The sequence below is a fragment of the Bos grunniens genome, chromosome 23, assembly GCF_055505025.1.
Source record: "Bos grunniens cultivar Pamir isolate PY7600 chromosome 23, Bosgru_T2T1.0, whole genome shotgun sequence".
NCBI lineage: Eukaryota > Metazoa > Chordata > Mammalia > Artiodactyla > Bovidae > Bos > Bos grunniens.
The window spans coordinates 37,717,707-37,732,472 of NC_141187.1; the positions used below are offsets into that span (position 1 = coordinate 37,717,707).

The 14,766-nt window shown below is 41.2% G+C and overlaps 1 protein-coding gene across 29 annotated transcripts in view; it reads right to left on the reverse strand.

Annotated features, from left to right (window-relative positions):
- Positions 1-14,766, reverse strand: part of LOC147347652 (uncharacterized) — a 521,220-nt gene that overhangs the window by 175,735 nt on the left and 330,719 nt on the right. For 24 of the 29 annotated variants that reach the window (XR_015152401.1, XR_015152384.1, XR_015152365.1 and 21 more), the window contains one exon: positions 11,150-11,261. The exons of 2 other annotated variants lie outside the window; for them this stretch is intronic. The gene's annotated coding sequence lies outside the window, so the exon portion shown is untranslated. Of the gene's footprint in view, positions 1-8,597; positions 9,666-11,149; positions 11,262-14,766 lie in introns of those variants that run through there. 3 more of the 29 variants (XR_015152402.1, XR_015152388.1, XR_015152370.1) reach the window with 1 other exon arrangement.

Genomic DNA, 14,766 nt, shown 5'->3' on the forward strand with positions numbered 1-14,766 from the left:
CAATACTAGAATTGCAAAAATGTACGTGAGGTTCGGAGAGCGAGCACAGGAACAAAGAAAGAACACCCTGGATGGTTTCTGCAAGGCTTCCCGCCTGGATTTCTCATCTATCAGATGGGTGTGTCCATGGGAAGCGTAAGAATGGCTTTAAAAGCTAAAAGCAAGACTTAGGTCAAGATCAAATTTTACCCAGGAATTTGACACCAGACCAACTATCTTGCCATGTTAACATTCTACCTTTTTATTAGTTTAGTACTTATTTCTTAAGCAGCTCAAAGCCTCTTTTCTATAGATGACCTCTATTTTAGCTAAGTCTAATATTTCAAAAAATGTAGGGGCTTCTCGAGTTTCCCTGGTGGCTCAGATGGCAAAGAATCCATGTGCAATGCAGGAGACCTGGGTTCTAGCCCTGGGTTGGGAAGATCCCCTGGAGGAGGGCATAGCAACCCATTCCAGTACTCTTGCCTGGAGAATCCTCAAGGAGAGAGAAGCCTGGTGGGCTACAGTCCATGGGGTTGCAAAGATTCAGACTCGACTGAGCGACTAAGCATAGCACACAGCATAGGGGCTTCTCTGGTGTCTCAGTGGTAAAGAATCTGCCTGCCAATGCAGGACACATAGGTTCAATCCTTGGTCCAGGAAGATCCTACATGCCACAGAGCAGCTTCGCTCACATGCCACGACCACGAAGCCTGTGCTCCAGGGCCAGGGAGCCACAACTGCTGAAGCCTGAGCATCCAAGAGCCCACACTGCACAAGAGAAGCCACCGCAATGAGAAGCCCAGGCACCAAGACCAGAGAGAAGCCCCAGCCCGCCACAACCAGAGAAAGCCCACACAGGAACAGAGACCCGGCAGAGCAATAAATAAACAAAGATTATTTTTAAAAATCTATACTTAAAAACTACTAGGCTAAGAATGCCCCAATGTATGTCATTTTCATGAGGCTTCATTGGAGGACTGCCCTATTTGTCAAACTCAAAGCATTTAACATGAGTTGATTTGTAAAGTACCTTTCAGGGATCCATGCGTCACACATGTTATTTGTTCCATGTGGTGACTGAGTGCAGGAGCTGGGAAGCTGTGTGGGCTCAGAGCCGGGCTCCACCAGCTATACACTGTGTGATCTTGGACAAGTTATGGAACCTTTATGGAATCAGTTACCCTCCACTCTACGGTGGGGAAAAGAGCAACGCCTATCTCACATGGCTGTTCTGAGAATGAGTTTGACAGAAAGCACTTTAAAACCGCACCTGGCCTGAGGAGGTGCTATCTAAGTGTCAGTTATTGCTGCTATTACACGATGAGAATATAAATACTGGCTGTGTTTTTTTTTTTTTCCCTTTTCACTGAATTAAAAAATGTTCTATTTCAAGAATTCCCCCCCTCAAAAAAAAAAAAAAAACCAACAAAACACAGGTGGCCTCATCCATTTCAATATCTGCCAAATTCTTTCCTTAAAGAAACTGAAATTACTTGGCTCAAGGTCAAATTTAATGACTAAAATTCTATCTACAAATCCACAAATCCTGGGAAAAGGAATGGCCCTTTTTATAACTCACAGTTTCTATTTCAATTGCCTGGCTGTGCCTGAAATTAACGAACTGAGCAAGATAGAACTGTCTGTGTGTATACTTCAAAGATACCCAAGGCCTTACCCCCTGTAGAATAAGACGTGGTTACAGAAACTGATAAACTCAAATTTCCCTAGCCCATACCATCCATCAGATTCCATGTCCACTTCTCTCTGAGACAACCCCTGTGCACACCACAGGGCACTCCCATGACAGCTTGGGAGCCCTCAAGGTGAGAAAGCCAAGATGGCGGCCTCTGGCAAAGACAGGAGGGAAGCTGCTTTCCCCGGTGCCCAGAGCCACAGGGGGAGCCCGCCTTGCTGTTACAAGTTTCTCACTTCCTCATTTTCAGCCAAACAGCGATGTATGTTTATATTAATATTTATAGGCTTTCTGCTGTTTCCCCAAATTCTATGTTCTCATATGGCCATTAAAAACAATTTTACCAACACCATATGTAAAACGATAGCCAATGGGAATTAGCTGTATGACTCAGGGAACTCAAACAGGGGCTCTGTGACAGGCTGAAGGCTGGGAGGCAGGAGAAGTTTTGGGACAAGGGTGTACTTATGGCTGATTCTTGTTGATGTATGACAGAAAACCACAAAATTCTGTAAAGCAATTATCCTTCAACTAAATAATAAAGTGGCAAAAAAAAAAAAAACAACACAATTTTACCATTCAGGTGTTTTTGCAGCCTATATAAACTTTGATCCTTATGCAGATTCCAGATACATGTGTCATGGGGGATCAGCTACAGGTAAGAAAACATGTACATATTTCAACTGTGCACTGCAGACAGTGACTGCAGCCATGAAATTAAAAGACATTTACTCCTACAAAAAGTTAGGAAAAAAATAAGAAAGCAAGAATTAGGAAGCTGGTTTGATAAAATGAAAAGGCTTTGTCCTATCAAAGACATCACAGGTGATGTGACAGACACACCCTAATAAAGAGACATCCACCGGCAGCTGTGCTCCTACCCTCACCTTAGCCATTTGTCTTTCTTTTTTATTAAATGGCAACCAAGGTAAATGAAAGTGTAGACACCAACAGCAGTAACCTGATCGAGATCCAGATACCAGAGCTGCTGACAGAGTAGACAGACAGCCAGGCATGAAATGAGCTTTCCATTCAGTTATGACTGTGTGGAATGCTGCTCCCAGGACAATCCTTCGACCAGCTTCCTTCCCCTTCTTCACTTCCCAGGGCTAATATTCAGCCATATGCTTCTGGGAGAACAGAGAGGTCCACTTTTCTGCTGAATGGTTCCTTATCATCATTTAAGCCCACTTGAAAAGCCAAGCAATAAATCACTGTCGTTTATTACCATTAATCAGGAAAAAAAAAAAAAGCAATCATGTAATTTTTCAACATCGTCCTACACACACTGTGACATAAAGTGACACGTAGTACAGGAACATGTTTATACAAAATTTAGAGGTCCTACTGATTGCTTTCATCATAGAAATACAAAGATATAACAGAGACTTCCCACTTTATAGGGTACCTGGATAATTCTTTCTTTAAAATGTTGAACTGAATTAAACTTGTCTCCATGATTCTTACTGCCATGTCCTTCTACCAGATGATGCTCAAAGATCTGACAGTTTTATACCAAATACTATATACATTCATCTTGGGCTCTGACCATCACCAGTGTTTATATGTTAATTACCTATAAGCTGAAGATAATTTCCTTGGGTTAAAGAAAGAAAGCTATTTTATCAATTAAATGTAAAACTTGGTATGATAACAAAGTAAGTATTAGAGAATAATAAGCAACCAGCAATACTTAACAACAGAGTAAGTATCTTACACCTGTAGGTGCAGCTTCGTTTCCCATCATAAATGTAGCTTGAGGGGATCAAACCTGCACATCCTATTCAATTAGCTTTACTCTAAATGTTGTAAGCATCGATAGTTTCAGAATCAGTATACCCAATAAGTAAAATGTTTCATTGTGAGGAAACTGACAAACACTGCCTAATTCCAACTGGTACAGTATTTTCTGAGTTTACTTGAGCCAAAATATACAGATAGCCAAATTTCAAAACTTAAAAAACCTGGGTAAAAACCGTATAGAAATTTTCAAACACAAGTCAGACCAAGTATATTCTTAAATCAACACTGTAGGTAAGACTAAAGTAGAAGAGAGAAAGAAGATAAGATAGAAGAGGAGGAGAAAAAGCAAATATCTTTTGCATATAAGAATCCTATGATTTATACATGTCAATTAATGATAAAAAGTAGCATGCTACTGCTGCTGCTAAGTCGCTTCAGTCGTGTCCGATTCTGTGCGACCCCATAGATGGCAGCCCATCAGGCTCCCCTGTCCCTGGGATTCTCCAGGCAAGAACACTGGAGTGGGTTGCCATTTCCTTCTCCAATGCATGAAAGTGAAAAGTGAAAGTGAAGTCGCTCAGTCGTGTCCAACTCTTAGCGACCCCATGGACTGCAGCCTACCAGGCTCCTCCATCCATGGGATTTTCCAGGCAAGAGTACTGGAGTGGGGTGCCATTGCCTTCTCCGAAAAAGTAGCATCAGCAACTAAATATTCACTTAAATAATAAAATGCCATTTTCCGTGCATAATAAGTTATTCAGTTGTTTAAAAAATTACAACACCCTTCGATAGATTTTGATAAATTTCATTTGTGATAGATGGTAAATGGCCCCATGAAAGGAATATGAACATACATAATAAAAGCAGTAGTCTCCAACAATTTGACTTTCTGTATCTCTCAATAAATGAAAAAGAAGTCCACAACACAGAAAAAGGCTTTGTGTAAAAAATGTTCATCCTCATTTAAAAAACAAACTTTTCTGGTTTGAAACTCCATACTGCATAATTCCGTGTGTTTGTGCTTTATTCTTCAAATGCTTTGGCTTTTTGTCTCTTCTTTCAGCTGGACCATAAATTCTTTGAGGGCAGCAACTGTGTGCTTTTTTAATCCCTCATTCTGTATATTGCTGCTGTTCAGTATGCATTACTAATAATGCAAAAGTCAAATCAGATGGCCAATGAGCAACTGATACTTTTTTCCTAAGTGGTCAGATTATGAAACTGAAGGGGGTAATTCTAGATGTCTCTTCAAATACCCACAGGGGATTTTGACTTTATAATGTAGATCTTTAAAATAGATGAATTCCTGGCAGAACTGCTAGTGCTTTCCACCACTGTTCTAACGAATTTCAAAATACTTGCCACAAAAATAAAAACAAGAAATGAAAAATATAAGGGCTAAAACCCACCAAGGAAAGGATTAGGAAATAAGAGTCAAAATCTCCCACAACATAAGGACAAAGACAGAAAGAAGGAAAAATGTGAAGGAAAGATAATATGCAGAGGATCAAAGTAGCTTTCCCAGGTGGCGCTAGTGGTAAAGAATCTGCCTGCAGGAGATGCAAGAGATGAGTGAGGGTTTGATCCCTGGGTCAGGAAGATCCCCTGGAGAAGGAAATGGCAATTCACTCCAGTATTCTTGCCTGGAAAATCCCATGGACAGCGGAGCCTGATGGGCTACAGTCCATGGGGTGGCAAAGAGTCGGACACGACTGAGCGCACACATACACAAAGGATCAGGTAAGGGGATCCAACATCTGCCTGACAGGAATTTCATTAAGGAACAGCAGAGAAACCCAAGGAAAATACATCGAAATAACAAGAGAAAATGACCCAGGGCCGATGGGAGATGCTTTTCCAGAATAATTCAAGTTCCACTCAGAATTAGTAAGACCTGAACATCACTATAGAATTTGGAAATCAAACTTAAAAGAGATCCCAAAAGTTTAATGGAGAAAGCAATATTGAATCTAGAAAAATATCCTTTTTTTTTTTTAAAGGCTTGTATTTCTTCTCCCAGAAAATACAGAGATCAAACACTTTAGGGGTAACAAATTGTATAATAAGGTTAGAGGTCACATTTGAAGCACATCATTTTGTATGGTTTCAATTAACTGATACAATTAAATAAGGAGTCCTCATTTGACCCCTTTCATAGACAGGCACAGGAGTGATGAAATTGGATAAGAATGTAATCAGAGCATCTGACTTAGTCTGTAGTAGACATGTGATAGGTACATATAAACTCTGAAGATTGGTTTTCAATTCTTTAGTATCAATCTGAATATGTAACATGAGTGACTTTGTAAAAGTTACAGAACCGTTAACTTTAGCAAAGTGAAAATACATATACAATTTATACATGTTGGATAGAAGAATACAGAGCTACGATACAGGATAAGGTGCCTCTATCTTCATCTCATCAAGTAGATTTTTAAATCCGCTACTGTAAAGTTATCTAAATAAACCAGAAGTTGAGGCTGTTTTGTTTTTAAGTGATACACACATTTAAAAGTTTGTATTGAGGAAAATTACGACACAGAAGCATTTGTCAAATGAAACTGGTGTTAGGATTGTGCTTGATTTCCTTCCTTGTTTTACATTTGACTCAAATCATGATGAAACACTGGGCTGGAAGAAGCACAAGCTGGAATCAAGATAGCCTAGAGAAATATCAATAACCTCAGATATGCAGATGACACCACCCTTATGGCAGAAAGTGAAGAGGAACTCAAAAGCCTCTTGATGAAAAGTGAAAGTAGAGAGTGAAAAAGTTGGCTTAAAGCTCAACATTCAGAAAACGAAGATCATGGCATCGGGTCCCATCACTTCATGGGAAATAGATAGGAAAACAGTGGAAACAGTGTCAGACTATTTTTGGGGGCTCCAAAATCACTGCAGACGGTGATCGCAGCCATGAAATTAAAAGACACTTACTCCTTGGAAGGAAAGTTATGACCAACCTAGATAGCATATTAAAAAGCAGAGACATTACTTTGCCAACCAAGGTCCGTCTAGTCAAGGCTATGGTTTTTCCAGTGGTCATGTATGGATGTGAGAGTTGGACTGTGAAGAAAGCTGAGCGCCGAAGAATTGATGCTTTTGAACTGTGGTGTTGGAGAAGACTCTTGAGAGTCCCTTGGACTGCAAGGAGATCCAACCAGTCCATTCTAAAGGAGATCAGTCCTGGGTGTTCGTTGGAAGGAGTGATGTTAAAGCTGAAACTCCAGTACTTTGGCCACCTCATGCGAAGAGTTGACTCATTGGAAAAGACTGCTGGGAGGGATTGGGGGAAGGAGGAGAAGGGGATGCCAGAGGATGAAATGGCTGGATGGCGTCACTGACTCGATGGATGTGAGTCTGAGTGAACTCCGGGAGTTGGTGATGGACAGGGAGGCCTGGTGTGCTGCGATTCATGGGGTCACAAAGAGTCGGACACAACTGAGCAACTGAACTGAACTGAACAAATCATGATATTAGCAAGTGACAATTAACAATCAAAGAAAAAAATACAGTATGTTAGCTTAGTCTCTAGGAGGCATTTTCAGAAACATGTGAAATCTCACTTGAGGACACACTGTGCAGGAGTCAAACTGTGGCATTTGACTTGCAAGCAGATAATACCACTCTCATCCTAACAGCACATCCTGCATGTGATTTCTGAGGATCATGAGGCCCATTTTGTCACGAGCTCATCTTGAGAGTACCTCTGTACTCAAGATGTACTTTCTCATTTCAGATTAATAGGAAACTATTAAGGGGATTCTGCCAGAGGGTCCCTTTCAAAACGCCGGCTTTGCTGGAAACGGAACAGTTTCCACTTATTACTGTCTGGTCAGCGGAAAAAGCTGTAACCCCATTTCCTCTCAAGTTCTTTTGTTTCTCAATAATCAACAGTCTCCCTCTCCTTCCATCTACCTATACGTGAGTAGGACTTCTCTTCCAGAGCCTCAGGCCACCTTATATATATCATCTTGATTAACCTTGTGTGAAGAAATCATTTTGCAACTCCATGAAGGCTGGAAAGGGTAGCACCAATAAACTGATTTTCGGGCGGATAACCAGTCACACGTGTTTACACACTAGTGACACAGGGCCAAAATCCTACCTTCTAATTTCTACATTGCCTTTTTTTTTTTTTTTTTTTTTTTTTTGAGCCACAGCAACATTATCTCATGGCATTTAATGATATTTGTGTACAAGTTCACAAAGTAAGCCAGAACAGTTTATACAACCAAGAGTACATGGTTATAGTGGATTTCTAGTCTGTAGGTAGTTTAACTCAACCTATTATAAAAACTGAAAAACTTCAGATCCAGGTTTAAATATAAATTGGTGTGTGTATGTGTATGTTCCACTAGGTTTCTCTCAAAAGAAAACTGGATGATTTTTTCATGAAGAATTCAAGTAAAGTAGCTTTTACAGTAACACTGAAAAGAAAACTAAGAGAAAAGGAGGATTAGAGCAACCATCATACTGCAAAAACAGTTTCCCTAAAGTTTTCTCCATAAACTTCCTGAGTATGCCATGACCTCATTAACACATGAGGAAAGTAAACCTACACAGGATCAGGAAAAGAGGAAACTTTTAGTAATGAAAGTACAAGTGACTGAACTCTATATTCAGGTTTTCAGGGTTTACTGAGTATTTGCCCTTCTAAAGAGTCTGATGTTTACCAAAAAAACCCCAATGCAGGATGGGATATTCCTTCAAGGGACAAGTTTATTGTAAAGAGAACTGCATGACTGGGAAGAACACGAGCGGGGCTGAGAAAGGACCTCTAAGGATACTTTCTCACTATGAAGCCTGAAGTCATCCTGAGTGGTCGCCCTGGCTGTCCCCACTCCTCCAAGAAGAGTTAAGCGCACCCCAGGGGAGTGGGTCTTCCAGGTCAGAAAAGCCAACCTGCCCAGCAGAAAGTCCAGCCTGGGAACTATCCCCAGAAGAAGTGGGCTTGGCTCACACTTCCTACCAGCAGGCAGACGGGAAGCGTTCTCAGCCTGACAAAGAGGCAAGCAGAAGCCAAGGCTAAAAGTAGACTGCATTTCTGAGGTCCTAACATTGAAAGAACGGAAACCATATGGGAATTTATTATTCAACTGAAACCTTCAGGTGGCTTTAAATTAAAAGGAACATTGTCAACCACGTCCCTGGGCCCTTCTTTTTTTTCCTTCTCCAACCCCTCCTCGTCTTTTCAAATTTTATAAGCTCTGTGATTTACCAGTGGAAATCCCCTGAATATAAATTAAGCATTATGTCCACCCAAGAAATTCTTCCTGGCACTCAACCAGTAGTTTGGCATCAAAATCTCTCATGTGACTCTTGGGAGGGTAAGCTTGTGTGTGTGTGTGTGTGTGTGTGTGTGTGTGTACACATTGATTTTTCCCTTATAAAGACTGAGAAGCAGACATGCAGGTGAGAAGGGATGTAATCTCCATGAAGAAATATTAACAATATACTGAAGTGTAGGTCACACCTCTCAGAGTATAAACTGCCCACCCAGGTCCTGTGTGATAGTAACGACCATGTGTGCAGACTTCCTACCCTTGCCATCATCACAGCTGTGAATATCCCCTCAACAGCTTAAATATTTAGGCCTTAATTCTAGAGACTCGAAAGATACCAGAACGTCGACTGGATTAGTCAGGACAAGCTGGTAATATCGCAGGAACACACCTTCCTGCATTCTACTGACACGTGATAATGGAAGCTTGCTTCTTGCTCACACTACCTGCCTGACCTAGGTCAGGGGGGTCTTTCCATCAGGCCCCTCCAGAATGGAAATGCGCAGGTTCCCACTAAGATAGGTAGAAAGGGATAAAAGCAAACCCCATGGTGACTTTTCAGCTTTGTCCAAGAAGTCACAGAGCAACCCTGATGACCACAAAAGTCCTGCAAAGTCTTAAAAGAATAATAAAAATCTCCTGGAGCCCATAAAGGTTATCACTTGATTGGTGAAGTAGATCCCTATCTTATCTTTATTTATATTCCCAGCCTCCAGGCCAGGGAACTCACTGTTTGCTTGAAAAAACAATACAAGCAAGACTATATACAATACAACATCATAGTTTATACTCCTTTAGACGCCCAACATTAATTTGGCAGATTTAAATTTAAAAATTTCTTTCTTCTGTGAATAACAAAGACAACAGAATAAATGAATGATGCCATGAATGTTCTTCAAGGGCGTGCTGGGTTCTCTGTAGGACAGGAAAGGCATTCTCAGTCTCAAGTAAGCATGTTAAGGCTGAAATTCACAACGGAAAATGGAAAACAGTTTGCTTGCTAGTCATTTAAAGAATACGAAGTGAACAGTTCACCATCTACCCTTAATGCAGATGTACATCTTCTCCCCTTGAAGAACACAGGGACAGAGGATTCCATTTTAACACGAATGTGTCCCTCTTCACTTAGTACATCCACACCAGTAAAAGAATATCTGCATAAATCTTGCTTTCCCAAGAAACAGTCCCCAAAAATGCGTTATCTAAGAGAGAAGCTGAAGGTCAAATGGGAAAGAATACATAGAAGAGGAACCTTATTTTCTCTAGCTCAGAAAATACTTTCCTAGCATTCCTTTTCTGCTACATTAACCCTGCCCCACACACTGAACTTTTAAATGGGGAGGAGTGAAGGAAATTTATTGGAAGGAGACTTGGGAGGCTTTAAGTAGTGTTTGAATACTGCTTACTGTTTACTAGATACATGGAGAGACTTAAATAAAAAATTCATGCCAAACACTATCTGTACAAGAAACCAGCTGTTCTTATTTATTCCAACAGACACGGTTTCACAGGACTCCAAGCTCTATTATCCAGGCTCAGCGAATACCTCTAGCAACAACTGCAAGAGTTTTGAAGCGTCTCAGGTCATAGAACAAGGCCCTCATTTTATATAGAAGTGCTGGAAGACAGTTTTTATCTAAGAACTGAGAATTTTACCTGAAAGCTATCAAATTTGACCATGGAGGGTGGTAAGGAGTAGGGGCTCTCACCATAATGTAGGCATAGCTCCTAAATTACTTTCCATTTTTCTTTCATGCCCAAGACTTGTCAGCCACCCCCACCCCCTCCACTGTCATCTCCATGCTCATCCTTGATGACTGATGCCAACCCTTGAAATAGGACCAGATGCTGATGGTCCCAATTTAGCAAAACCTTTCAGTGGCAACGCTCAAGTGACTTCTCATACTCCCTGTCCTAGAGTGACTTTGAGTACAGCCATCTCACTTGAGAAGTTTGTGAGCGCTCTTATTTTTACTTTCTGATCAACATCAATAGAGGACTGAGAACGGTATAAATACAAGGAAGGTGCTGTAAAGATTTTTAAGTACTTAAGGGGACTACGAGAGCAAAAGCAACAATGACAGTCACATTTAATGAGGGTTTTCTAAGCACCGTGCTCTGTGCTAAGAGCTTTACCATCTCATTTAACCGTCAAACAACACTATGATCTATGCCTAGGGATGTGCTTCTAAAAATATGGAAAAGGGGGTAAAAAGAGGAACTTGATGGAAAAACCTGGCCAACATTATCTCCACCAGGGGATCAAGGGAAAGCTCAACAGTGACAAGCCATGTTGATAGCGGATGTGTTAGTCGCTCAGTCATGTCTAACTGTGCATCCCCAAATCATGGTTCACCTCTGCAGTCTTTCAAAAACCCATAGGCAGTCTAATTATGCAAAAACATCAGACAAATTCCAAATGAGGAGCACTCTACAATAGACTGACCTGCACTCCGTGAAACTGTAAAGGTCATCAGAAACATGTCAGAGAAACAGTCATAGATCGAAGGTGTCTTAGACACGACGAACAAATGCAGTGCGGTATCCGGGACGAGATCCTGGAAGAGAAAGGACGTTAGAGGAAAACTAGTGAAGTCCAAATAAACTGTAGAGTTTAGTTAACAATCAAGTACTGCTGTTGGTTCCTTAGTTTTGACAAACACACCACTGTAAAGCAACATGATAACATTAAGGGAAATTAGGTAAAGACTACATGAATACTTTCTTCCTATCTTTGCAACTTTTCTGTTTATCTAAAACTCTTCTAAAATAAAGTTTACTTTAAAACCCTCTGAGGCTGATGCTCTTATCTCCTTTCCAGAGATGAGATATTATAGCTTAAATAGCTTCCCAAAGTTACAAGCTAAAAAGCAAAAAAAAAAAAACTTGGCCAGATATGTTTACTCTCATTTAAACACCAGTGGATAACGCAGTAACATAAGCCCTTGCATAAGATCGATTACAATGATTTTATGCCAGATACATGCTGAGAAACTTAAAGGAATTTATTTCACTTAAATTCCTCATAATACTGCATTTTTATTTCAGTACACCTTTTTAAATAAAGGGGTCATATAGTACTTTCTAAATATTTCATTTTTATCACAAATTTCGATTACTCCATCAATGCTCTGTGATGATCACATTTAAGCAAAATTAGCTTAAAGATCTTGCCAAAACTTTTCTTCTGCTGCTGCTGCTGATGTGCTCAGTCGTGGCCGACTCTTTGCGACCCCATGGACCGTAGCCCACCAGTTTCCTCTGTCCATGGAATTTTCCAGGCAAGAATACTGAAGTGGGTTGCCATTTCCTTCTCCACTTCTTCTGCTACTGAAGTATCGTTGCTTTACAGTATAAGTTACAGGTGTGTACAATAGACTGCGTCACCATTTGTAAAGGCTATACCTTTTATAATTACTATAAAGTATTGGCTCTATTCCCCACAGTGATTAATGTATAATGCTTCTTTTTTAATATATACTTCCTCCTGTTCTTCCTCCTCCAGCTCATCACCTCTTTCAACTCCTGGCCCTTGCTGTGGCTCCATCCAGCCATTCAGGCTGCTCTCTGCAGCCGGGAGCCCCCACCTCTGGCCAAGGCAGCGCACCCTCCTCACCCACTGTGGTCATCAGGGTGAGGGCAGGGGAGGGTGGCGTGGCTGCGGCTCCATCAGCCTTGGCAGTACTTGTGTCGCCTATCCTGACTGCCAGGATTCCCTGCACCCAGAGGACAGACAGCAAGCAAGCTGAGACCACAGCTGAACAGCGCGGGAATTCCACCTCACCTGCCTGCAGAGCCCGGTAAGTGTGGAGGCGCAGGAGGTCGGTAGGGCCTGCGCACTTGCAGTTTATTTTATACCTAATAGTTAGTATCTGTTAATCGCCTATGCCTATACCACCCCTTCTTCCACTAGCCCTACTGGTAACCACTACTTTGTTCTCTGTATCTGTGAGTCTTGTTATCTTCAGTACTTGGTGTATTTTTTAGATTCCCCATATAAGGGATGGGGCTTCCCAGGTGGCGCTAGTGGTAAAGAACCCGCCTGCCAGTGCAGAAGAACTCTGAGCTTCGGGTTCCATCCCTGGGTTGGGGTGATCCCCTGGAGAAGGGCATGGCAACCCACTTCAGTATTCTTGCCTGGAGAATCTCATGGACAGAGGAGCCTGGCGGGCTACAGTCCATGAGGTCACAAAGAGTCGGACACGACTGAAGCAACTTAGCAGCAGCAGCAGCAGCATACAGTGCTTGCCTTTGTCTGACTAGTTTCCCCTAGCCTAATGCTGTTGCTGCAAACGGCAACATTTCATTCTTTTTTATGGCTGTGTGTATTCTGCAACATTGTATGCATGTATGTATGCACTGTATGGCTATATGTATGTATTCAGCAACATTTTATCCTTTTTTAAGGATGTATGTATTCTATTGTATATATACCACATTTTCTTTATCCATTCATCTGTCCTTGGACACTTCAGTTCAGTTCAGTTGCTCAGTCGTGTCTGACTCTTTACGACCTCATGGACTATAGCAAGCCAGGCTTCCCTGTCCCTCCGGGAGCTTACTCAAACTCATGTCCATTGAGTCAATGATGTCATCCAATCATCTCATCCTCTGTTATCCCCTTCTCTTTCCGCCTTCAATCTTTCCCAGCATCAGGGTCTTTTCAAATGAGTCAGCTCTTCATATGAGGTGGCCAAAGTATTGGAGTTTCAGCTTCAGCATAAGTCCTTCCAATGAATATACAGGACTGCTTTCCTTTAGGATAGACTGGTTTGATTTCCTTGCTGTCCAGGGGACTCTCAAGAGTCTTCTGCAACACCACAGTTCAAAAGCATCAATTCTTCAGCGCTCAGCTTTCTTTATGGTCCAACTCTCACATCTATACATGACTACTAGAAAAACCATAGCCTTGACTAGATGGACCTTTGTTAGCGAAGTAATATCTCTGCTTTTTAATATGCTGTCTAGGTTGGTCATGACTTTTCTTCCAAGGAGCAAGTGTCTTTTAATTTCATGGCTGTAGTCACCATCTGCAGTGATTTTGGAGTCCCCAAAAATAAAGTCTGTCACTGTTTCCATTGTTTCCCCATCTATTTGCTATGAAGTGATGGGACCAGATGCCATGATCTTATTAGTTTTTTGAATGTTGAGCTTTAAGCCAACTTGGACACATATAGGTTGCTTCCATACCTTAGCAATGGTAAATAATGCTGCTGTAAACACTGGGGTGCCTGTATCTTTTCATATTAGTGTTTTTGGTTGTTTTCTTCCAGGTAATGTACCCAGAAGAGGAACTGCTGGATCATACAATAGTTCTATTTTTAGTTTTTTTTTGAGAAACCTCTGTGTTGTTTTCCACAAAGGCTGCACCAATTTACATTCCCACTTACAGTATATGCTGGTGCTGCTGCTAAGTCATTTCAGTCGTGTCCAACTCTGTGCAACCCCATAGACGGCAGCCCACCAGGCTCCCCCATCCCTGGGATTCTCCAGGCAAGAGTACCGGAGTAGGGTGCCATTGCCTTCTCCGTACAGTATATAAGGGTTCCCTTTTCTCCACATCTTTGTCAATATTTATTACCGGAGTTATTTTTGATGACAGCCACTGTGACAGGTGGGAGGTGATATCTCATGGTGATTTTGATTTGCATTTTCCTGATGGTTCCTTATTGAGTAGCTTGTCATGTGCCTCTAGGCCATCTGCATTTCCTCTTTGGAAAAAATGTCTATTCAGTTCCTCTGCCCATTTTTTAATTGGGCTGTTTGGGATCTTTTCTTGATGTTGAATTGTATGAGCTATTTATATATATTATATATATTTTATATATATAATATATATATATATTAACCCTTTATCAGTCTTTTCATTTGCAAATATTTCTATTTCATTAGGTCACCTTTCTGTTTTGTCAATGGTTTCCTTTGCTGTGCAGAAAGCTTGTTGAGTTTGACTAGGTCCCATTTGTTTATCTTTACTTTTATTTCCTTTGCTTTAGGAGATGGATCCAAGAAAACATTGCTGTGATTTATATCACACAGTGCTCTGCCTTGTTTTCCTCTAAA